Source organism: Orcinus orca, chromosome 10, assembly GCF_937001465.1.
Source record: "Orcinus orca chromosome 10, mOrcOrc1.1, whole genome shotgun sequence".
NCBI lineage: Eukaryota > Metazoa > Chordata > Mammalia > Artiodactyla > Delphinidae > Orcinus > Orcinus orca.
In genome coordinates, this window is record NC_064568.1 from 23,262,153 (window position 1) to 23,285,316 (window position 23,164).

The 23,164-nt window shown below is 42.2% G+C and overlaps 1 long non-coding RNA gene across 2 annotated transcripts; it reads right to left on the reverse strand.

Moving 5' to 3' along the window:
* Positions 1 to 15,200: 15,200 nt before the first annotated feature.
* On the reverse strand, positions 15,201 to 22,770 carry LOC117200705 (uncharacterized). 2 transcript variants are annotated; one of them, XR_004482364.2, is made up of 4 exons: positions 22,704 to 22,744; positions 22,522 to 22,596; positions 19,155 to 19,255; positions 15,201 to 16,774 (listed from the first exon to the last, which is right to left on the reverse strand). It is a non-coding gene; the product is annotated as an uncharacterized LOC117200705 (long non-coding RNA). The 2 variants fall into 2 exon arrangements; XR_007479655.1 differs by lacking the exon at positions 22,522 to 22,596 and having other exon boundaries at positions 22,704 to 22,770.
* Between the last annotated feature and the right edge of the window lie 394 nt (positions 22,771 to 23,164).

A 23,164-nucleotide genomic window follows, 5' to 3' on the forward strand; every position in this document is an offset into this window, starting at 1 on the left:
CTAGCCCTCGTTATAGCTGCGTAATCCAGCTTGGATATTTTGTGATTCCAATTTGCTAAGCCTTTTCTTCTAAAGGATTTTGCTTCTAGCAGTCTTTCTGGGGGTGGGGGGGAAACTTCCATAAATACATTCCTTTTTTCCTCAAAAGCACTTTTACATATATATATATATATATATATATTTAAAATATATGTGTATATATATTAGATAGATAAATAATAATATAGATAGATAGATAGAGTTAATAATAAGAAAGTTGTGACCATGTCAGGCACAACCTCCAAGGACCCCATAAATATCTGCAAAAGAAGGGTTTTGGTTTTTTGTTTTTTTATTCAAATTAATTGATATGACCAGTGAACAGGGAAGTTTGTCCAGCTAGTATGGAAAGTAATCCTTGTTCATTTTCAGGTCTCTGGTTAGCAGGGCTTAAGGGAAACCGAGAAGGCAGGGGAATTTGAGGTCCAGCTAACATTTCTGCAGAAGGGTGCCATTGTAGTTCTGTTTCTGGAAACCGCACTGACTGCCTTGAACTCTGGGGCTGGGGGAGGAGGTGCTGTTGTTGCTTCCCTTGTCCTGGGCTTGGGGAAACAGCTCTGAAGTTGCAGCAACTGGCCCAGCTGGGGTTTGTCAGAAGTCCTGCCTTCACCCATGACCCAGTCGTTGCCGAGCTCTCAGTGGGGAAGGCAGGCAGTGAACACCTCCTGGGGAGATCACGTCTTGTCCCCTGCTTGGCCCTAGAAGGCAGACACCCGGCTTCAATGATGTCTTTGTTATCAGCTCAGGCAGGCACTCTGGTTTGCCGATTTGATGAACATGGGACACTCAGGCTGAAGCACCTCTGCCCCCCCATCTCCACGGCCAGGAGAGCACAGCCTGGGATCTGGGACCTGAAGCTGCCAGGATGCCCTTAGGAAGGCACAGGGGGGCTGGGGAGGGGGCTGGGGGGAAAGGGCCCGTCCCCAGGGCCACCGTGCGGGACAGTCAGGATGCCCAAGGGTCCCCCTCGCTCTGCCGTGCCCTCCTCATTCTCTTCCTCCCACCACGGGTATTTTTTTCTGTTTTCTGGCTGCAGCTACACGAGGCACTTGAATTAGAGTCATGATTGTAATTTAATTTCTCCAAACTCAGAGCTATTTTCTTTCCAAATATATCAGGGGCCAGGAAACGTTCAAAGACCTAGGGAGACCATTCCAAATTCAGAAAGGTTAAAGAGGAAGAGAAGTCACAGGATGAATACTACTACTAACATAATCTTTAATAATAATTATAATATCTCATGTACAATGTATTATACCTTCACATAGCATGAAATATGTATTCTTATATATATGATAATATATAGTAATCTTATAGATGTGTTGTATGTTATGGTAGTTATTGTATAGTAGTGTGGTATAATACATATAACATGTAACATGACAGTATTCAAAATGTTCAAAAATAATTTTCATAATGTTAAAAAATTGCAGGACCCTTCCAAAATCAGAAATTTTTAAGAGGAAGAGGAGACAGGGTAAAATAATTATTTTATAATTATTTTTATGGTCATTTATATTTAACACATAGTTACCTATATATTCTGTATCATAATTATTTTTTATATGATACTATAATATATGATATAAATATAATAGTATATTATTGTTGACATTATTATTATAATTAAAAATAATATTTGTTGATTTTTTTACCAGGCACTGTGCTAAACACTTTACAGGCATTATATGACTTAATTTTTATAATAACCCTATGATGCAGATAATGTGGTATTTTTTCTCCTGTTTTAAAATTACACTTTTATTGAGATATAGTTCACATACCATACAATTCACCCATTTGAAGTATATAACTCAGTGGTTTTTAGTGTATTCAGAGTTTGCAGTCATAACCACAGTCAATGTTAGAATATTTTCATCATCCCACAAGGAAACTCCAGACCCATTACAAGTCACTCCGCATTCCCCCCTCGCAACAGCCCTAGGCAACCACTAATCTACTTTCTCTCCCTATGGATTTGCCTTTTCTGGACATTTCTTTTAAAAGGAGTCATCATATGTGGTCTTTTGTGACTGGCTTTTTTCATTGAGCATAATATTTTCAAAGTTCGTCCACACTGGAGTACTTTATTCCTTTTTATGACTGAATAGTATTCCATTGTATGGATATACCACATTTGTTTATCCATTCATCAGTTAATAGACATTTGGGCTTTTTATAATTTGGGGTTTTCTTCTGGATACTCATGTGCACGTTTTTGTGTGGATGTATGCTTTCATCTCTGTTGGAGGTAATGTGTTTTTACCCCATTGTACAGATGAAGAAACTGAGGTACAGAGATGTTAAGTAACTTGCCCAAGGTCACACAGCTGGTTAATGCTCTGAGACTCAAAGTCAGTTGTGCCTGATGCTCTTAGCTACTATGCTCTGTTGCCCTCAAGTTTATCACAGGTTAATATGTGGAGGGTGGGGACTCATGTCCCTCAGGGCCTTTCAAGAGACACTGAAAAGAAGCATAGCAGGAAGTTTCTGTGCAAGATGAGGATGAACTTTCTCTGTTAAGGCTGGTTAGGTAAGCCTGGGAGTGATTGCCAAGGGAGGGGTGGATTCCCCTTTTGAGATGAAGGATCCTCTGTGGGGATCTTTAAGACATAGCAGGGATGGGTGCCTCGGTCCTAGGAATGAGGTTTGGCTCATGGATGTCCAAATGGCAGCCCTCATTCTGCATCTGGAGTCCAAATGGTGCGAGAAGAGCCGGGCCGCGATTCAGGCCTTCCTCACCCCTTCTCAGCCCTGACCTTACCCCAGCCACCCGGGCCTGTTTCCAAACCCCCGTGCCACAGAGCAGGGCCTCCCAGACCTCCTCCATGTCCATCCCAGGCCTTGACCTAGCCCACTCTCTGGCTCTCGCTTGGGTGTCTGCAGAGGGAGCTAGCTGGCTGAGGCCAGTGGAACCAAGGCTGGAGTTGGGTGGGGAGGAAAGTGATGAGGTTCAGGGCGGGAAGGAGCTGAGGGGGCCAGAGGAGCCGTTTCACAACACCCAGGGGCAGGGCAGGGCGTGGAGGGCAGGATGCACAAAGTCTTCCCCAGGGAGGTGATGTTACTCAGAGCACGTGACCACAACCTGAGCCCTCTGTGCCTATGTGGCTTATAGAGCCAGTGTCATTTGAAATATTTCTATACAATATGGGTTTTCTTCTTAATCCTACCAAAGGACAGACCCTGGATTCTGGAATTGTTACTGTATCAGTCATACGAAAAACAAAACCCACAGGCTCTTTGCGGGGAGGCTTTAGTTATGAAATGTAGTAGAAACAGCTTAAGTTTTTTGTGTTTTTTTTTAACATCTTTATTGGAGTATGATTGCTTTACAGTGGTGTGTTAGTTTCTGCTTTATAACAAAGTGAATCAGCTATACATATAGTCAGAGGCAGAATCTGTCCCTCGGTAGCTATAGGACCCTAAACAATTTTCTTAACCTTTCAGAGCCCTTGTTTTCATGTACAAGATGGGAACAAACAGAAAGACCTGCCTTGCACAGTTATTGGCAAGATGAAATGAGAATGTGCCCTGTTGGCCAGTATATATTCTTAGCGATCACACTTCTGCAGGAGATTGTAATGTGGAAGCAAAGAGGCAGATGATTTAGGGGAGCAGTACTTAAACAAAGCTAAACAGGTTCTATTCTTGAGCTACTTTTCAGAGCATTTAACATACTGACCTGCATTAAGAATGTCTAAGAAGAACCACTGTGTCGCATTTCGCAAATTTATTTAACCATGGCAGTTTTTCGATCTAACGTTCAGGGTAGAGGTTTCAAACTGGCGGTCCATGGGTCAGATGTGGCTAACAGATGTAGAGGTTTTTTTTGGCCAGTGCAGTGTTGCTTTTAAAAGTTTCCTGTATTTGAGTATAGTGAGATTTCACATATAGATGGCAAGATTTCACATAAAAATTAACTTTTCAGCTTCTCTTGAAAATTCTAAACCTTGGGCCCAGCTGGGTCGTTTCCACATGGTGACACTTGGTGGGAAATTGGGTGGGCAGAGCTCTGCGGCAGCTGCCAACTTTAGATGAGGCATGTGCTCTCCACTCAGTCCACGGCCCCCGAGGCATCCCAGTTTGTGACCCCTGAGAGTCTGTTGCTTCTCACATGCTGCGATGAGGAATGTAAAATAGTGAGTTTTGTCCACACCCCCCCCTTCATTTACAAATTGCTAGACATCTGCTTATTAATCATATCCGTGCATTACTGAATGATGTGATATGTACATGAAAAAGCATAAACCAAGAATAATGTAACAGAATGAGATTAAAAATCAATATGAGTCAGGAGTTTTGCTCTCCACCTTTCGCTCTGTGGAGGCCCCTGAACCAGCTTGTCATACAGAACTGGCACCTGGTCGGGGCTCGTGACTTAACAACTCTTATTAATAGGTGACATGATTGGCTGATGGTATATGAAGATGTGTAACGTCCTTGTTAAAGAAAAGCTGAACATGGAGCCCCCATCCCTGTAGCTGACACTGAGCTCAACGTCTTGTGTCTCTGAACTCCTCCATCCTTACAAGGAGATAGTGAGCTAAGTGCTATTTCGCTTTTACTTGGCCCATGAGGGTTACTTTTACTTTAACTAAGTAGCATAAACAATAGTCTCTGGAACCCAGGCCCTACCTGAAATATGAATATAGGTAAATAGCAGTCTATACAAAGAGAGAAATTGGTGCACAGCATTTTTTGTTTTTTTCCAAATATTGGTGAAGTGCTTGCTTTAGCCAGAAGGATCTGGGAAAACATCAAACAACTTCGAAGGGACTCTTCGAGTCTCGAAGCAACCACACTCCGTCATAGTCCCCAAGCGAGGAATATAAATAGTAAATATAAATAGTAAACAGTAACTGCCTGTGAAGTCATCTGAGATTTTTAGATGGAAGGTCAGGCAGAAACATTTTTGAAAGTGTTATTTATTATGTCAGTTTGGGTCTCAGTTTTCCAAGCTTTCAGCCTCATCCTGTAACAGAATTTCAAAATAGTGAAAAGTAATGTGACCGATAGTAATTGGTTTTCTTCTTAAAATCTAGTAAGGAGGCTGAGTACCACTGGGTGGGAAAGTCCTCTCCACTCCACCCTCCCCTTGGACATTTGAAGTGCAGTTTCACTCAAGAGCTAAGGAATCCAAATTTCTTGTAATACTGCTATCCTTGGCAGCGAACGCTAAGACTTTGGGCACCACTGATCTGAGCAGATGAAGCAGCCATTCCAGTGCCCTCTATGACATGGACCCAGTCAGTAAGATAGCCACATGGTCAAAACTGTGGGCTCTGAATCACCCCTGGGTTCCAGTTCCCCCCCTGCCACTTACTAGCTGGGTGTGTGGGGCAAGTGACTCAACATCTCTGGGCCTCGGTTTCTTCTGCTGTAAAATGGGAATAATACTAGCACCTGTCCGGTAGAGCTAAGAAGAGAAAATACACGTGAAGTGCTTGGTCCAGTGGTTAGGCACACAGAAAGTGTTACTTCCTGTCGGGCAAACAATGAGCTATTTCTCTTGCTTTTCTACTCTCAAGATCAGAAATGTAGATGTCCTCCTTTAACTATTTGAGTCCTCTAGTTTTCAGCCGTTCCGATCCACATCTCCAGTACTTCAGCCAGGTGTTGGAAACCTCTTTCTGCCAAGGGCCAGATACATTCCTTTCTGTAGACCGTAAATTCTCCATCACCACTACTCAACTCTACCCTTGTCACTAGAAAGCAGCCATAGAGGATACAGAAGTAAATGACTGCGGCTGTGCACCAGTGAAACGTGACTTAAAAAGATAGGCAGCAGCACGATGTGGCCCACAGGGCGAAGTCTGCTGCCCCCTGATTTAGGCTCTGTTTCTCCTCAAAACATGCACAAAGAGGGCAGGAGAGACCACTCGAAAGAACCCAGTGTTTAGCACGTGTGCTTCGGAAGGAACCCGGGAAGGGAGTCCGGGCTTGTGTGGATTTAAGGGAAATGGGAGAAAATTGAGCCCCCTTTCCCTGCAAAGAGTCATCCAGCTTCTCTTTGCAGAACAGGACAGTCTCAAAGTAGAAGGAACAGTGCTGTTGGCGAGGGGAGGGGGGTGAGGAGGGAGGGGAGGACAGCTGATATTTTTAAATAACTATAAATGGAGTATAACGGTTAAAAATTGTGCATCACTATATGGTACTCCTGAAACTTACATAATATTGTTGTTTAATTTTTATTGGAGCCGAGTTGATTTACAACGTTGTGTGAGTTTCGGGTGTACAGCAAGGTGAATCACTTATACATATACATGTATCTACTCCTTTTCAGATTCTTTTCTCATATAGGCCATTACAGAGTATACAGTAGGTCCTTATTAGTTATCCATTTTATATATAGTAGTGTGTATATGTCAATCCCAATCTCCCAATTTATCCCTGCCCCCACAACTTCCCCCTGGTAACCATACGTTTGTTTTCTACATCTGTCACTCTATTTCTGTTTTATAAATAAGTTCATCTGTATCATTTTTTTAGATCCCACATATAAGCGATATCATGTATGTGTCTTTGAGGCACTTCACTCAGTAGTTTTGATTCTTATATTAGTAATCATCTAGATCTCTACCCAACTCACTAAACTGTATAATTAGTTCCACTCACTGGTACATATTCTTTTCCATTATGGTTTATCACAGGATATTGAATATAGTTCCCTGTACTATACAGTAGGACCTTGTTGTTTATCCATTCTATATATACTAGTTTGCATCTGCTAACCCCAAACTCCCAATCCTTCCCTCTCCCACGCCCACTTCCCCTTGGCAACCACAAGTCTGTCGTCTATGTCTGTGAGTCTCTCTCTGTTTCGTAGATAAGTTCATTTGGGTCATATTTTAGATTCCACATATAAGCGGTATCATATAATATTTGTCTTTCTCTGTCTGACTTACTTCACTTAGCATGATAATCTCTAGGTCCATCCATGTCTCTGCAAATGGCTTTATTTCATTCTTTTTTATGGCTGAGTAATATTCCATTGTATAATATGTACCACATCTTCTTTACCCATTCCTCTGTTGATGGACATTTAGGTTGCACATCAACTATACCTCAATTTAAACATATATTAAAAAATAAATAAACTTCTGAGAAGGGATCTGTAGGTTTCTTGGACTGCCAAAGGGATCTGTGCCAAAAAGAAAAAAAGACGAAAAGGTTAAAAATCCCTGATCAGATTATCACAGTGACTCCTTGAAAATGGCAAGGTAGTTACTATTATCTTCTTTCCAAGGATGAGGAAGCGTAGGGAAGTCCAGTGACACGTCCACGGTGGCAGCAGTGGGTAACAGAGCCTGAGCACACTGGGATGCTCAGGGTTCCCAAGTGACCACAGTCAGCAGAGTGGGAGGGAACCGTGGCCCCTCTCTCTGCAGTAGCCAGCACGTGAGCTGGAGCAGTGCGGGAGGAAGAAAACACTGAGAAATTCTTGCCTCTGGGGAAGGTAATCACCAGATACAGCCAGAGGTTGAGCAGAAGCAAAGAACCGGGCCTGTCAGGCTGGGGTCCAGTGATTAATTGGTACAGGGAGCACAGCCAAGAGCAGAGAAGCCACACCAGGCCTCCATCCATTTGTCCATGCCCTGGGGTCAGAGATGGAGCAAGTGGAATCTTTTATAAAAGAGGAATGTAGCCGTTGGGGGAGTTCTGCAAGGAATTCACAGGTGTTCTCTTATTGTGCCTGCCCCTCCCTGAGGACCTCTGGGTGTGCCCGTTCGCAGTAGAGAGGAGGGGTGGAGGTGCGACCCCCTGTGTGCTCTGTGATCTTTCACACACACCGCTCCCCCAGCCCTGTCTTTTTTATGGGCTACAGTGGTTTATATTGAAATCGCAGAAGCCAAGTTCACGTCACAGGGATCCGGGTCACTGAGAAACTCATCGGGTTCTTCAGCGCACGTCAGCAGGTGAACCCAGAGGGGCTTTGGGTCTTTGGCGGGAAGGTGTCGGTCACCAGGGTCACACCACTCCGGGCCACGAAGCTGACCTTCTGTAAGTCATCTCCTTGTGGTGATTCTGTCGATTTAGATTCAAGAGAAGCTCGGCAAACTCTTGTTGCTCTTGAGGAAAGAAAGCTCCAGAGGTTGGTTCAGCCCATTTCTTCTAACTGAAATTCTGGTGAGAGTGTGTTGGTAATTGATACTCAGAAGCATTTATTGACATGAAAACACAGCTGTTGTGTATCAGGAGGTCATTTTGTTCCCCTAACACCTACTTGAATTAGGAAATGATGGAAGATTTGCAAAAGTTTTTAAAAAAATAAAACGAGTCACTTTTAACTCATCAACCAGTAAAACCAATGTTAACATTTTGGTGCCTCTTCCTCTGGATAGAAAGGTAGACAAATAGGCAATATGTGCGTAATGTAGACAGCATGCAAATACAACCATTCAGTCCATAAAAACTCAGTCCCATTAGTAGGATATTATGAACACACAGAGTCCTACTGTGTTGCCTTTTGGGACATATAAAACCAGGTTCAGAAACGTGAGGTCTCCTTTATTTCTGTCTCCCTCCTTTCCTCTGCCCGCTTCCTCATGGATCTCAGGTTCATCTTCTATCCTGCAGATTTCTACTGTCATACACTTAGTACATGGCAGAGCATGAATTCTAATCCTGACCATTTGATTTGGGAGCCTTTATTTGTAGCAGATTGTGTCACCCTACAGTCAGCAGTTTCCTGTATACTTCCAAGGGATGTGCACCAGGCTAAGGATTTTAGATTCTTTAAGAAAAGAAACCGTATGAGACAAACAACTTCCTCCTCCTTTTGCCCATATCAACCATCTCTCATGGTGTAATTTAACTCGTTTTCATGCTCAAAGACTCTCCCTTCCTACTAGAGAATGGGAGGATAGACGTAGATGGTAAGGACAGAGGACCCCTCCTGTTACATGATATAACAAAGACCTAATATTTTCTAGCACTTAGTATGTGCCAAGTCCCATACTAATTGCTAAATATGAAACTGAACGAATCTTTACATCAACCCTATGACGATACTGTGGTATAAGAGTAAAGGTAACCGAGACCTTTACTAGCCCAAGGTCATATGGTTAGTAAGTAGCACGGCATGATTTCTAACCCAGGCCATCTAACCCAGGAGCCCCTGTCTCGGCAGGTTGTATTTCCCAAAGATGGCAGCACCAATATATAGCTCATCCCATATGGTTTCTTTCAACATTTGATAATACCCCTCCATCAAGCATTGGGGATCTGTGTTTCTCTCCTTGAACCTGAATGAACTCTTGTAACTGTCTTGATTAACAGAATGTGCTGGAAGTGACACTGTGTGATTTTCAAGGCCAGGTTATAAAAGGCAATACAATTTTGCCCAGTTCTCTTTCTTTCTAGGGACATTTCCTTTTAGAATCCAGCCACCGTGTTGTAAAAACAAAACCCTTGCTGCGTGGAGAGGCCTTGTATGGCGTTCTGGCTGATGACCCCAGTGAGGCCCCAGTCAAGAGCCAGCATCATCCCCCAACACACAAGGGTGAGTGGGCCTTTAGATGAGACCAGCCCCAGTCTTCCTTCTGAGATTCTAGACCACAGAGAGCGGAGACAAGCTGTTCTTAGTCTGCCCTGACCCACAAAAATTGTGAGCAATAATAAATGATTACCATTGTTCGATGCCACTAAGTTTTAGATAATTTGTTATGTGGCCGGAGTAACTGGAATATTGCTCTTGACTGTTACAGCAGGGCTGGAATAAGCTCTCTGGAACTCTCCATCCCTACATTTATTCTGGTCCACTCTGGTACATCACCAAGCTTGATTTTGCCATGAGGGAAATCTTGCATAGATTTTTCTTGATCCAATTCCATCAGGAGAATTATTCCCATGAGGCTTTCTATTGTTGTTTAAGTTTTTGCATTTTCCTCTGCTTTCCTAGGTCTTTTGTTGGGGATTAACAGGCTGCCTCCGAGCCTGTAAGCCAAATGCTGTTTTAAGCCAGATGTTAAGTTGACCTCTTTCAGGAAAGATCTAGCCAGTCCTTCAACAATTATTGACTAAGGAGTTACTCAGACCAGTACTGGGCTTTGTCCAAGTGAGTTTATTCAGTCAAAAGATGCTATACAAAAATTTTCTGAAAGAAAGAAAAGAGGGAAAGAAAGGGGAAAGAAAGGAAAGGGAAAGAAAGGAAAGGGAAAGGGGAAAGAAAAGAGAGGTCCCATGTGCTTAAAATCGTGACCCTTTGATTCTCTCTGTAATGCTCTTCTCCAGAAAAAGAAATTGAAGGGGGCAGGGGTGGAGACCAGCAAACCAAGGGAAAAATATAAAGGCCTAAATACTCGGTGAGGAAAATCTGCTAATGTTGTCTGATTGCAAGAGAGATGCAGGATGTTTAAAATGTGCAAACCTGTGGATGCCAAGCTTGTCCCTACCCCAGAGCTTTGTACATGGTTTTAGAAATTTTTTTCTCAGATATAAGCATGGCTCATTTCTTTTAGCCCTCTGCTCAAATTTCCTTATCAAATGTCCATAGGTGATGATAGAGTTTAAATAGTTTGGTGTGCGGAAAAGGGAGAAGAAATGAGAACAGGTCAGCTCTCTCCCATTAGCATAAGGAAAATGCGTGGCCAGGTTCACATGGATTTTAATACGCAAATTGTTCCCTTTATGGGGACATCTTTTTGTTTGTGTTACATTTAAGTGTGAAGAGCTAGACTCCTTACTAAACTCCCTCCTGAAAATCTGTATATGTTTCTTTACATATTCCTGTGCTCACAGGCCATAGGGCTGGGAGTAAAAAAGAAAGGACAAATAGAGGGGAGAGGTGGATCAAAATTAAATGTGGAGATGCCCTAGTTTGAATTGTAAGAGGTTAAATATTGCTATGCTGGCTCAGGGTCCCAAAAAGAACAGATGGCACATGCTGAGTAAGATTATTTGGGAAGGTTTTATTTGCAAAGGGTTTACTTACAGTGGTGTGGGTGTAGGGCACCACCGAGGATAGTGCAGAAACAGGGGCATATCCGGAGTAAAACTGTCACTACCATGGCCTAAAAGGGAGGGAGAGGTTGCTGGAACCGGAAAGAGAGAGTCGTGTAGAAGAGCTACCTCGAGAGCAGCTATCAGGACACTTTCTGGTGGGACACAGCTGAGGAGCTCTCACAGAGGGGGCCGGAGGAATTAATAGGCAGATCTCACTCTCCTCCTTCCCTTTTACCTGCTGGAAATTTCCACTGGCTGTACCCACCTGGATGCCAGAGATCCAAGAGGCTGTTGAACTAGTCCATAAAGGTCAGCCTCTGGAGCAGACAGCAGAGTAGAGAGGGGTAATGGACCTGGAGGGTAAAGGGGAGATGTGCAGCACACCTGCCACCCCACACATATGAAAGTTTTCAAAATCACAAAATGCTTGCTTGGAGAGAGTGCTAAGTATTATCAGTAATGCCTAAAAGGTACAAATTCAACTTTAAACCACATACAGACTTTAGGAAGACATTTACAAGAACCTCAGGTTTATCTTGCATCTTCTTAGCTCCAATATAACTGAGTACTCTGGGTGTACAGCAATAAACTCCATTCCTATTTATCTTCAGGAGACTGGTCTTCACAGTGATAGGAAATACATCATAAACTCTTGGGTACTAAGCCTCAATAAGTGGTATTTTTAAAACGTAAGTCCAATAATGCTTCCGCTCTGTTGACCACCCCCTTCCCTATGGCTTGGAGTAAGAGCAAGAGTCTTCACAATGGCCTACAAGACCCTGGATAATAAGCCTCTGGCTATTCTGTGAACTTACCACTACTGCTCTTCCCCTTGCTCAGCTGGCTTCAGTCAAAGTGGTTCAAATCCATTAATCATAATCTGCCCCAGGGCCTTTGTCCTTGTTTCCCCTGCTCTTTTCCAAATACAAACATGACTCACTCCCTCACTTTTTTTTTTTAATTTATTTTATTGAAGAATAGTTGATTTACAATGTTATGTTTATTTTCTCCCATTGCGGAGCACAGGCTCCGGACGCGCAGGCTCAGGGGCCGTGGCTCACAGGCACGGCCGCTCCACAGCATGTGGGATCTTCCCGGACCGGGGCACGAACCCGTGCCCCCTGCATCGGCAGGCGGACTCTCAACCACTGCGCCACCAGGGAAGCCCACTCCCTCACTTTTATACGTTCAAATATCACCTTTAAAGAAGCCTGCCTGACAATCCTATATAAAGTATTATCTATAGCAAAATGTGTTTTCCAAAAAGGGCCATACCAATGTTTCCACTCCCACATGATCTTCCAGAAACTTGCCACTGCCCATCCGTCAACAGGTGGAGTCTGCTTTCCCTCTCCTTGGGTGGGACTTGTGCCTGCCTCAACAAATAGAATGTAGTGGAAATAATGCTGTGGATTTCCAAGGCTAGTTCATAAAAGGGGATAGAGTTTTCTTCAGATGCTCTCTCTTCCTGGGACATTTGCCTTTGGAACTCAGCCACCATTTTGTAAACGAAGCAAAGGCCACATGAACAGACCACATGTAGGTATTTGTTCAACAGCCTCAGCTGAGGTCTCAACCAATACCAGCACCAATCACCGGATACCGGAGTGAGTGAGCCATCAGGTGACTCCAGCCTACAGCCTTCAAGCTGCCCCATCTGATGCCAAGTGGAGGAGACAGAAGCTCTTCCTGCCAAGACCTATTCCCTTTGCAGATTCATGAGTAAAAGAAATGGTTGTTTGTGCTGCTAATTGTTGGAGTAATTTGTTTTACAGCCACAATATCAGAATATATTTTTGGTAACAGAAGTGAGATGCAACAGAAACCTAAAAATATGTGGGAATGGCTTTGGAACAAGGCAGTGGGCAGAAACTAGAAAAACTCTAAGGGCAGTGTTGGTGAAAGCCCAAAGGATCTTGAGGAGACCAACAAAGGAAGCCTGATAACCGTTGATGAAGCTATCAGGGAGGGCTTCAAGGAAGGTAAAGAAAAGATTACGGGAAGCTGGAATGTTATGGAAATCCTTGTTATGTAGCGAGAGAAAGTTTAGCAACACTGTTCCTGCAGTAACTTGGAAAACTGAAGATGTACGTAACTAACTGGATGATCTAGCTAAGGGGATTTCAGGCAGAATATTATAAGTGTCTTCTTCCCATTGTCTATGGTGAAATGAGAAAGGAGAGATGACTTTTTTAGAAAGGGAATTTTTCACTTTTCAAGTAAAATGTAGAGGAATTATCAAGAGCAGGACTTGATGTCTTCAAAAATAAATGTAATTCTACCTCCTGGCCTCTCCAATATTCTCAAATTAAGAGAGAGCTTCAGAGCGAAGGTTAAACCCAAGTTTTTTTGCTAAAAACCTCAGCAGTGCCTCCAGAACTCTTCTGCTTGCACAAAAGTCCCTTTAAAGATTTTAAGGGGGTGCTTCACAAATCCTCTCTATTAACCAATAGAATCTAAGAATCTAGACTCTTAAGAATCTAGACTGTTGTCTGTCAGCAGTTTTACAGCAAGCCCAAGGTAGAGAAGGGCTTATGTTGACAAGATTCGTGCATGTAGCTTTTTCTAATGGAATGTATTGTAATCTGATTCATAAGAAATCCACGAGGTTATAAAAACAGTCATGTCAGCTTGGATAGAAAGGAAGATTTAATCAACATTTTCCATGCAGAAAGCAGGCTGAGGAAATCATTCAGCGAAAATTAGGCCACTTTGTATAAAAAGGATGACGGGGCTTCCCTGGTGGCGCAGTGGTTGAGAGTCCGCCTGCCGATGCAGGGGACACGGGTTCGTGTCCCGGTCCGGGAGGATCCCACATGCCGTGGAGCGGCTGGGCCCGTGAGCCATGGCCGCTGAGCCTGCGCGTCCGGAGCCTGTGCTCCACAACGGGAGAGGCCACAACAGTGAGAGGCCCACACACCGCAAAAAAAAAAAAAAAAAAAAAAAAAAGGATGACGATTTGGAGGGCATAACCAATAGCCATGCTGAGTCATTGCCAGGCAGGAGCACAGTACCTTAATCAAGTAAGTGGTAACATACACCCTACTGGATTTCAAAATTGTTATGGATTCCTGTGTGCTTCCAATTTTCCCCCTTTTTGAAGAGAAGGGTCTATAGCACTCTATACATTTTCCATGATTACACACGTGTGTGTGTGTGTGTGTGTGTGCACGTGTGCGCCAAATTGTTTCTTGAGTTCATGAGTCTTAAGATCAATGGAAACTGTCTCTAGAAGCTCTATCTGAGGAATGTCAATTGCATGTGAACAAGATCTATATGGCAAGATCCTAGACTGTGAGCCGGATCTTTAGGCCATAATGGGATTAGACCCTGGGGAAAAGGGTAGCCTTTTTTTTGCTAATAAGAGGGATTTGAATTACTGTTACCAAATTGTGGTTACAGATTGTGGCAAAGTATATCTTCAAAAAATGGCATGGCAGTATTTCTGGTCCCATATGCTCATCTATAACCTTGCCACTTCCCGTTAAGAGGTGGAGTCTGTTTATCTTCTGTTCGGGTATAACCTGAGAAATGTAGCATCCATATAATAGCAATTACAGAAGTTTTGGTGAAACATTGAAAAGGAAACCAAAATAAATGGGAATATGTTTATGAATAGGAAGACACCCTGTCATAAAAATACTAATTATCCCTAAATTCATCTATAAATTTTAAAAATTCTAATTACCATTTTAATAGGCAGGCCTTTTCATGGAACTGGCCAAGCTGGTCCTAAAATTCATGTAGGAGAGGAAACAGCTCTAAAACGCCAAGGCGTTATGAATAAGAATAGAGTAGGATTTGGAGGGAACTATTTACACTGGTGTGTATCAACATTATAAAGCTATAACAATGAAAATATTGTGGAATTGGAACACAGATACATGCATAGACCAACAAAACAGACTAGAGAAAAAGAGAGATAATCATCTATAATGTATGTGCTACTTGATTTATTATAAAGGTAGCCATGCAGAGCAGTAAGGAAATGAAGTGTTTTCAATAAGTGGTACTGAGATGTTTGGTTCTCCATAAAGGAAACAATTAAATCAGAGTTCTCCTCCATTCCAATTCCAGGTGGGATTTTAGACTTAATTGTGTAGATAAAACTTTCAGAATAAATGCGGGAGGGTGTCTGAACAACTTCAGGGTAGGGAAAATTTTCCTAAGCAATACACAAAAAGCACTAGCTGAATAAAAAGATGGGTAAAATTGACTACATTAAAATTCAGAACTTCTCTTTATTCAGGGCGCACCGAAAACAAGGTGCAAAGAACTTAACCAAATATTTTTGATGCCTAAAAACCCACAAAGGTTTAGCATCAAAAATATATAAATAACTCCTTCTCATCAGTAGTAATTAGGAAAATGCAAATTAAAACCAGAATGAAATACTATTCACAGACATCAAATTGGTAAAAATAATAGTAGTAAAATAAAATTCAATCTGTTAATATCAACTGTGGGTAAGAATGGGGGGGAAAGACAAATTTCAAACATGCTGGTGAGATTATAATAAGGTTGAAGCCACACATTGTATATAAGCAGCATTTCCACTTCTAGGCATATATACGCAAAGAACCATGTCCAGGAATATTTGCAGAGGTCTTGTTTGCTATATGTAAACATTAGAAATAACCTAAGTGTTTATCAGCTGGAAAATGGAAAAACCAATTGTGGTTTATTCATACAATGGAATGTTTTATAGCACCTAAAATGAGTGAGTTAAATTAGACACATAAACATGGATACATTTCTAAAATATGATATTGAGTAAAAAAAAAAAATGTTGTAAAATGATGCACACGGAATGATCCACTTACGGAAAGTTTTAAAACATGCAAAACAATACTGTAGTTTATGATATTGCATAGGTAGTAAAAAATATTAAAACAGACTTAGGAATGATAAAAAACAAAATCCATTTGGGGAAGGAGAAAAATAGGAATAGAGAGAGGTCCCAGAGAGTCTCAAGCATATTTGTGATGTTTCATTTCTTTAAAAGGAAAAAAAGCCCTATTGCAAATGGTTAAGTTTTCATTGTTTTGCTGTGGGTACGTGGGGTGCTTGATACATCATTCTCTGTCCGTTTCTGTTCACAAACTTGTTTTGAAAGCTTAATGAGAATCATAAGCGTCAGTGGGTCCATATGGTTTGTTGCCTTATTTGTGGATCTAGCTATATACATTGGGTACACACGTTCTGCTGAGAATGTTATAAAGGTATGCATGGAATTCTGTTGTTGCTCTTCTACACATCATCAGCAAGCCTCTTCCGTTTATTTATTTATTGATTTTGGCCTTGCCACATGGCACGCGGGATCTTAGTTCCCCAACCAGCAACCAGGGATCAAACCCATACCCCCTGCAGTGGAAGCAAGGAATCCTAACCACTGGACTGCCAGGGAATTCCCAAACCTCTTCAATTTTAAGTAGAATGAGCAATTAGGTTATTCTCTCCTTCCGGGGAGAGGGCTTTCTTTTACATTTATCATCAGAAAATCCACTCCCAACGAGTCCAGTCTGCAGAAGAAAGATAAGATGTCAACAGTGTATCCTCCCAAATTGTCTAAAGGCCAGAAAGAAAAGAAATACTCAGCATATCTACTGTGGTTACTAAGGCCAGGTTAAACATCAAATTTCAGTTTTCCAGCACGAGGAGGGAGGTTGAATCATCAAAGAGGATGAGCAAGGCTTGAACTAGGACTCTAGAAATACTTGGTCACTGAAAAGTGTCTAAGAGGTTATTCTGTCTCCATGTTGACTTCTCCATCTGCCCTCACCTCATTGTTCTAGGAGGAAAGAGTGATACAGGACAGGGCTTAATTAGGTGGACATAGGTAAATAGCTTTGTCTTATTTATGTATTCATTTTTAGATGGAAATCATAGATATACTGTTTGATTATATTCCCTTAAAGTAGACCCTAAGAAAAGGATTTAGGTGAAAGTAGTTTACATCACAGTGAGGGAATGCGGATGAGACAGAAAAGGGAGGGAGGGTCATCACAGGTGGAGGGAAGGTCATCACAGGTGGATTAATGCGCGGGTTGGTGCCCTAGGCAACTGGGGCTCCATTTTGCTGGAGGCTTTTTGAGGGCCTGTGGAGAAAACCCTTGAACCTAGCTCGACAAAACATAAGGAAGCAGGAGCATTTTTCATCAACTCCTTATTTAAGGATTGTTGCTTGGGAATATTAACTGCTTCCACCGGGCCTGTCTCCCCTGAAAGCTTGCCAAGCAGATTCTTATGGGCTGCAGAAAGCCCCCAGGCTGAGTTCAAAAGCCAGCGGCATGCAAGGGAACTTGCGAAAATTTCAGGTGACATCCACCTTGGCAGGGCCGTGGGGATCTGCCTACAGCATATGACAAGGATATCCATCACAGAGCCCAGTGTATCATATGTTCCAAAGCATGGGATAAGTATTGCCCATGGTTCAGGAGACAATTTTAGGTGGTTCTGGGTCATGGTGTTAAATAGTATTGAATCACATGGTGAGGGAGTTCTGCCCTTTTCCCTTGTGTTTCAACTTTTCTTATCATTCCAAGAATAGTATCTCATTTTGGTACTAAATGTTATGGGCTGAATTGTGTCCCCCCCAAAATTCATATTTTGAAGTCCTAACCCCCAGTAATCTCAGAATGTGACTGAATTTGGAAATAGGGTCTTTAAAGACATAATTGAGTTAAATGAGTTCATTAGGGTGGGCCCTGATTCAGTATGACTGGTGGCCTTATAAGACGAGGGGATTTGGACACACACTGGTACAGAGGGGAGACCTGTAAACCACAAGGAGAGGGCCGTGGATTGCACAAGCCAAGATAGGCATCGGAAGTAATCAGCCGGCCAACACCTTGATCTTGGACTTCTAGCTTCCAGAATTTTAAGCAAATAAATTTCTGTTGTTTAAGCCCCCCAGGCTTTGATACTTTGTTATGGCAGCCCTAGCAAAGTAATGCACTCATTATGGCTTTAATCTATCTCCAGCGCTTGCTAAGCTACCCATTGAGGAGTGTCAGCCCCAGGCTCAGAAGGTTTACTGATGACCGCAGTTGGCTAAAATGTGCCAACATTGTCCTGTTTTCATTGATTTATTTGTACAATTACCCTCAATCTATGGCATGTGGGACTATTTATTATCAGCAACGATGCAAAGTTTCCTTTTTAAGTACATGTATTTAATCGTTGAAGCCAGCCAATTTAAAGAACAACATTGAGCAAATCATAGAACCATCAAGATAGTATAAAATGGCTCAAGTCTGGGAGATACTGTGAGCTCTGGAGCAACATGTTATGATGGACAGAAAGAGTGTGACCTTGGGTGAATCACCTAGCCCCTCTGAGCTTCAATTCCCCTAACACTGACCTCGTAGAGTAGCTGGGAAACTCAGATGGGATATTTGTCAAGCAACAAGCACTCTGCCTAGCAGTAATCAAAAACTCAGTAAATGTTGGTTCTCTCCCCTTGAAATATTTGTAAGAAAATATAGATTTTTTTAATGGGCCTTTGGAAAGTTATTACTCAGATATTAGAACACGGCCAATCAGATGTTAATCAAATCTAGTGTAATTTTCTTTAGAAAAATTCCCTTTTCTATCATTTTGTCCCATCCTAAGAAACTGGGTCCTTTTGATCTGTTTGGAACTGCTGAGCCCATCTTTTCTGGATGTTGGGAAGATCAAATGAGGTAGCAGGTGTGGAAAGGCATTAGAAAGTTTGCACACAAATGGAGTGGCGATGGGGTTTCTACTTATGTCCCGCTGTGGCTGTGTGAATTGATCTGTATATCTTGGTTGCATTCATTGAAATGAACCACAGTGCTTAAAAACTGCCTTTTTTCCTATGGCTTTTTCTATTAATATGGGAAGTGTTCACAAGTTTCTTATCCAAATAGTAGAGCAACGGGAACCCCGAGAGGACCAGAGGTTTTCAGTAGAGAATAATCCGTCATCTCAGAATTCCCGAGACCTTTACGAGAGAAGGTAGTGAGTCGGTGTGCTTAAAACAGTGGAAGTGCCAATTCTGAGTACAATGTCATGTTTCTTTCATGGGGGAAATAGAGCAATGTGGAAATCCCCAAAGTATGTGTTACTACGGGGTTTCTTTCTAGTTGTTAGGATATTTGAAGTTATTTTTTTAAGAGGTTTAGCATTGTGTCCTGAAAAGCTCTTACCTGTCAGCAGAGTCTTCAGGAATGTAGTCTCCAGTCACTTCCAAGGGATGCAATTCCTTTCATGAATATGCCACCTCTAGTGAATAAAGGGAAGGGTGGCCCTGGGGAAAAGTAAGGGGGTGGATACCAAGGTGAGAAGAGGATATAAATAATAGAGTCCTATCTGGCCTTAGGTTATTCTTCAAATTAATCAAATCCTGCCAAACCCTAGATTCCTGGAGAAAAGAAATTAACACCTGAAATGAACAGAAAAAAGTCTCTACCCTCTTGTAACATGTTCTAGTACAGGATTTTAACCTCATGCCACTCATCCTGTGGCGGTTTGGTAAAGTCTACGGATCCTTTCTCAGAAGAGGGTTTTCAAATGTAGAAAATAAAATACACAGAATTCAAAGGAAAGCAATGATATCGAAATTGAATAACTTGCAGCACTATGTTTGACCCCTATCATTGCACACTCTTTTAGCTATAGGCTACTTCAAATAACACACTTCAATAATTATCTCAACCATCACATGTATTTGAACTTATCTAGTCTTTATTCCTAGACTGCATGACTATCCTTGTTACAAAAGTCCTTGCAACCTTATAGAGAGTTAAGAATTCTTAAGTGGACTGTCCAGTCTTAAAACCTTTTAACAAACAACAGAAACAACTCACTCTTTCTATGTATTGATTAACATTGTAAATAAGAAATACTAGAATGCAAGGAGATGTCTGGGTCATCAACATAAGAAACCGTGGTTTCACTGTTTGGTGGGTGAATGATAACCAGGCCCAGAACTGCTCTATAATTGGCCATCTATGCCGGTGAGCATCTGTACCCGGGAAGGCTCTGATCACATGCCACCTTGCTGCAAGCCCATTGACTACCATAACTTGTAAGCAATGGGCATAAAGGATATTTCAAGATACTGTCAACAGCTGTAATGTCATAGGAGCCACACCTGTGATTTCTTGTTGATAACAAGTCACTGGCAGTGCTACACATTCAGTTTGCTGTCTGTGCTTATAATTGAAAGAAATGTTAAATTTCAGTTAGAGCTCGGTAAAAATAAGGATATGATTATTCTCCTGTCCAAGGACCTCCTAGACTCCCAATTTGACTCTAGGAAAGAATCCCTTGTGGGAAGGCAGGTAGTAAGTAAATAATAGCATGCCAAGTGATGGTAAATGTTATAAAGGAAAATACCACAAAGTAAGGGAGACGGAGAGAGCCAAGCATGTGGAGGGGACGAGCCACTCTTTTATTTTAGGAATGCCACTCTAGGATGACATTTTGGACAGTGATCTGAAAGAATACAGGAAATGAGCCCTGTGACTACGTGCAGAAAGAACGTTCTAGCTAGAGGAAGCCCCAAGTATGATCCCACCTCTTAGGACCTTATTGATTGTGTTAGTGAAAATTGAATCAGGAAAGCAGAACCCCTATGAATATCTTGGAATAAGGGCTTTATTACAGGAATTAGACTTTTCCCATTTGTGGGAGGATCTGGGGAAGTAACTATCTGGCAGCGGGTATTGCATGTCAGGGAGGAGTCCTTAACCAGCCCTGGCGCAGGGAAGAAGCCAGAGCTGGCAAGGGGGATCTGAGCTGGGAGCCAGACGCGTGTCCAGATGCTGGGATGGGGCTACGAGAAGGAGCTATTGAAGGAGTCCACGGGAGGCTGTAGCCCAGCCTGTGCATCGCCCCTGCCTCTGAGGGTCCACAGACGAGCGTGTGCAGTTGGGCCTGCGGCAGCTGTTGGTCCTTAACCAGGAAGAGCTAGACATCGGCCAGAGGAGAGTGAGAAACACCTGGAATCCACTAGACTCATCTGTGGTTGTCCTTCACCATGTTTGACTGGAAAGACCTTCCCAGAGTAATGGCCACTGTTTTTCTTCCGCCTTTCAAATCTTGTGCAAATTCCTCTTTGGCTAACTCTGACTCAGAACCATTCAGGGAAGAGGATTCTGTGAAAATTAGTTCCAGCTTAATCAAGTCGACAAAGTACAAACTCCCACATCTGTCAGTGTCAGGGCTTTGGCTTTTAATGGCGAGATGGGAAGCCACGGGATGGTTTTGCATGATGTAAGTTATAAGAATCTCTCTCGCTCCAGTGTTTGGCACCGTACTAAGAACAATATTTACTGAGTGTTTTGCATTCTTTTGAGAAATGCAGAAGGTTTTCTTCTTTTTTTTTTTTTTAAACTAGGGTAGCCCCAGTCTGAGCCAAGCAACTGTGTCCACACGAAATCTGTGCAGTTCTGAATTTTCCTATAACTGGAGGAGCAGAGAGGTGGTTTTGAGGTAAAAGACCTGTAGCTTAAAGAAATTGAATCCGTCTTTTTGTTTTTTGTTTTTTTTTTAAATAGCTGATACAGCCACTGTGGAAAACTGTATGGAGGTTCCTCAAAAAATTAAAAATAGAACTATTGAATGATCCAGCAATTCCAATTCCGGGTATATATCCAAATGAAATGAAATTGCTATGTAGAAGAGATACTGCACACCCATTTTAACTGCAGCATTATTTACAATAGCTAAGAAATGGAAAAATCTAAGTGTCCACCAACAGATGAATGGATACATAAAACGTGTATATATCTGTGTCTATATCTATCTATATCTATCTATCTACCTATTTGTCCACACAATGGAAAGCTATTTACCCATAAAAAAGGAAGGACATTTGCAGCAACATAGATAGACCTTGAGGGCGTTATGCTAAGTGAAATAAGTCAGAGAGAGAAAGACAAATACTGTCTGATCTCACATGTAGGATCTTAAAAAAAAAGTAAATTAAAAATTAAAATATACTTAGTACCTTCTGTGTACCCAGTACTAGGGCACTATTCTAGGCATGTGGTATTTATCTTGAACAAAGTAGACAAAAATGGCTGCCTTTATGGAGCTAATACTCTAGTGGGAGTGACAATAACATAAAAATAATTGTTACACAGTGTTTCGAAGTGCTTTGGAAAAAATAAGTAAAGCAGAATAGAGCAATCAGGAGTCCTGAGGAAGGTTAGGGAGACATAATATAGGATTGAATAGGGTGGTCAGGGGAGGGAGTGCTGCTTGAGACAGTGAGATGTAAGCAGAGCTTTGGAGGAGATAAGTGAGCCGTGTGACTGGGGCAGAGGGAACAGCTAAAGCACAGGCTCTGAAGCCGACACGTACCTGGCATGTTCAAGAAACAACAAGGAGTGAACAAGGAAAGAAACTCATAGGAGACGAGGTCAGAAGGCACAATGGGGCCAGAAGCCTTGAGCCTTGAAGTCCCTGTAAGGACTGTAGCTTTTACCCTGAGTGAAATAAGGAACCACTGCGGAATTTACAACAGAGAAATAACAGGACAGCGAATTTTTGGCATGGTTTTATTACCTTTTGGAGCTAAAATGCACAGGTAGCCTGAGCCCGTGATTGTTTCCAAAGCCAGATAAGAAGAGTTGAGTCTCTCTGAAAGGAATGGTAAGAATAGAAGCGGAAAAATAAGACTGGGAACCAAGTCCACAATATCAATCTTAATGCCTGCATCGTGCTCGGGAAATGAAAACTGGACTCACCTGAGAGCCTGCTTCATGTTCTTGGAAAGGATTGCAAATGGGCTGAAAGGGCATTGCTGCAAGATCCCTTGGGGTTTGGAATTAGCCCAGACTTGGTTTCTGTGAGCCCAGAAATACTAACTGGGACTTCCCCAAAGTACACTTGATGTTGCTTAATGATAAAAGGCCTCCCTGTTCTGTTCCTTTGAGTAAAAGGCAAATCCCCCCATCTCTAGGTGCTATAATCTGCGGGTTGGAAGAATTGTCCTTTGTCATAAAGGAGAAGCTCAAGTAGAAAAGATACCAGCTCTTGTGATAACCAGATTGGATGGATGTGATAACCAGATTGGATGGATAACCAGATTGGATGGAAAAGATACCAGCTCTTGTGATAACCAGATTGGATAACCAGATTGGATGGATGATAACCAGATTGGATGGATGTTACCCAAGAGTCAGCCTACGGTTCTCATTCCACCAAA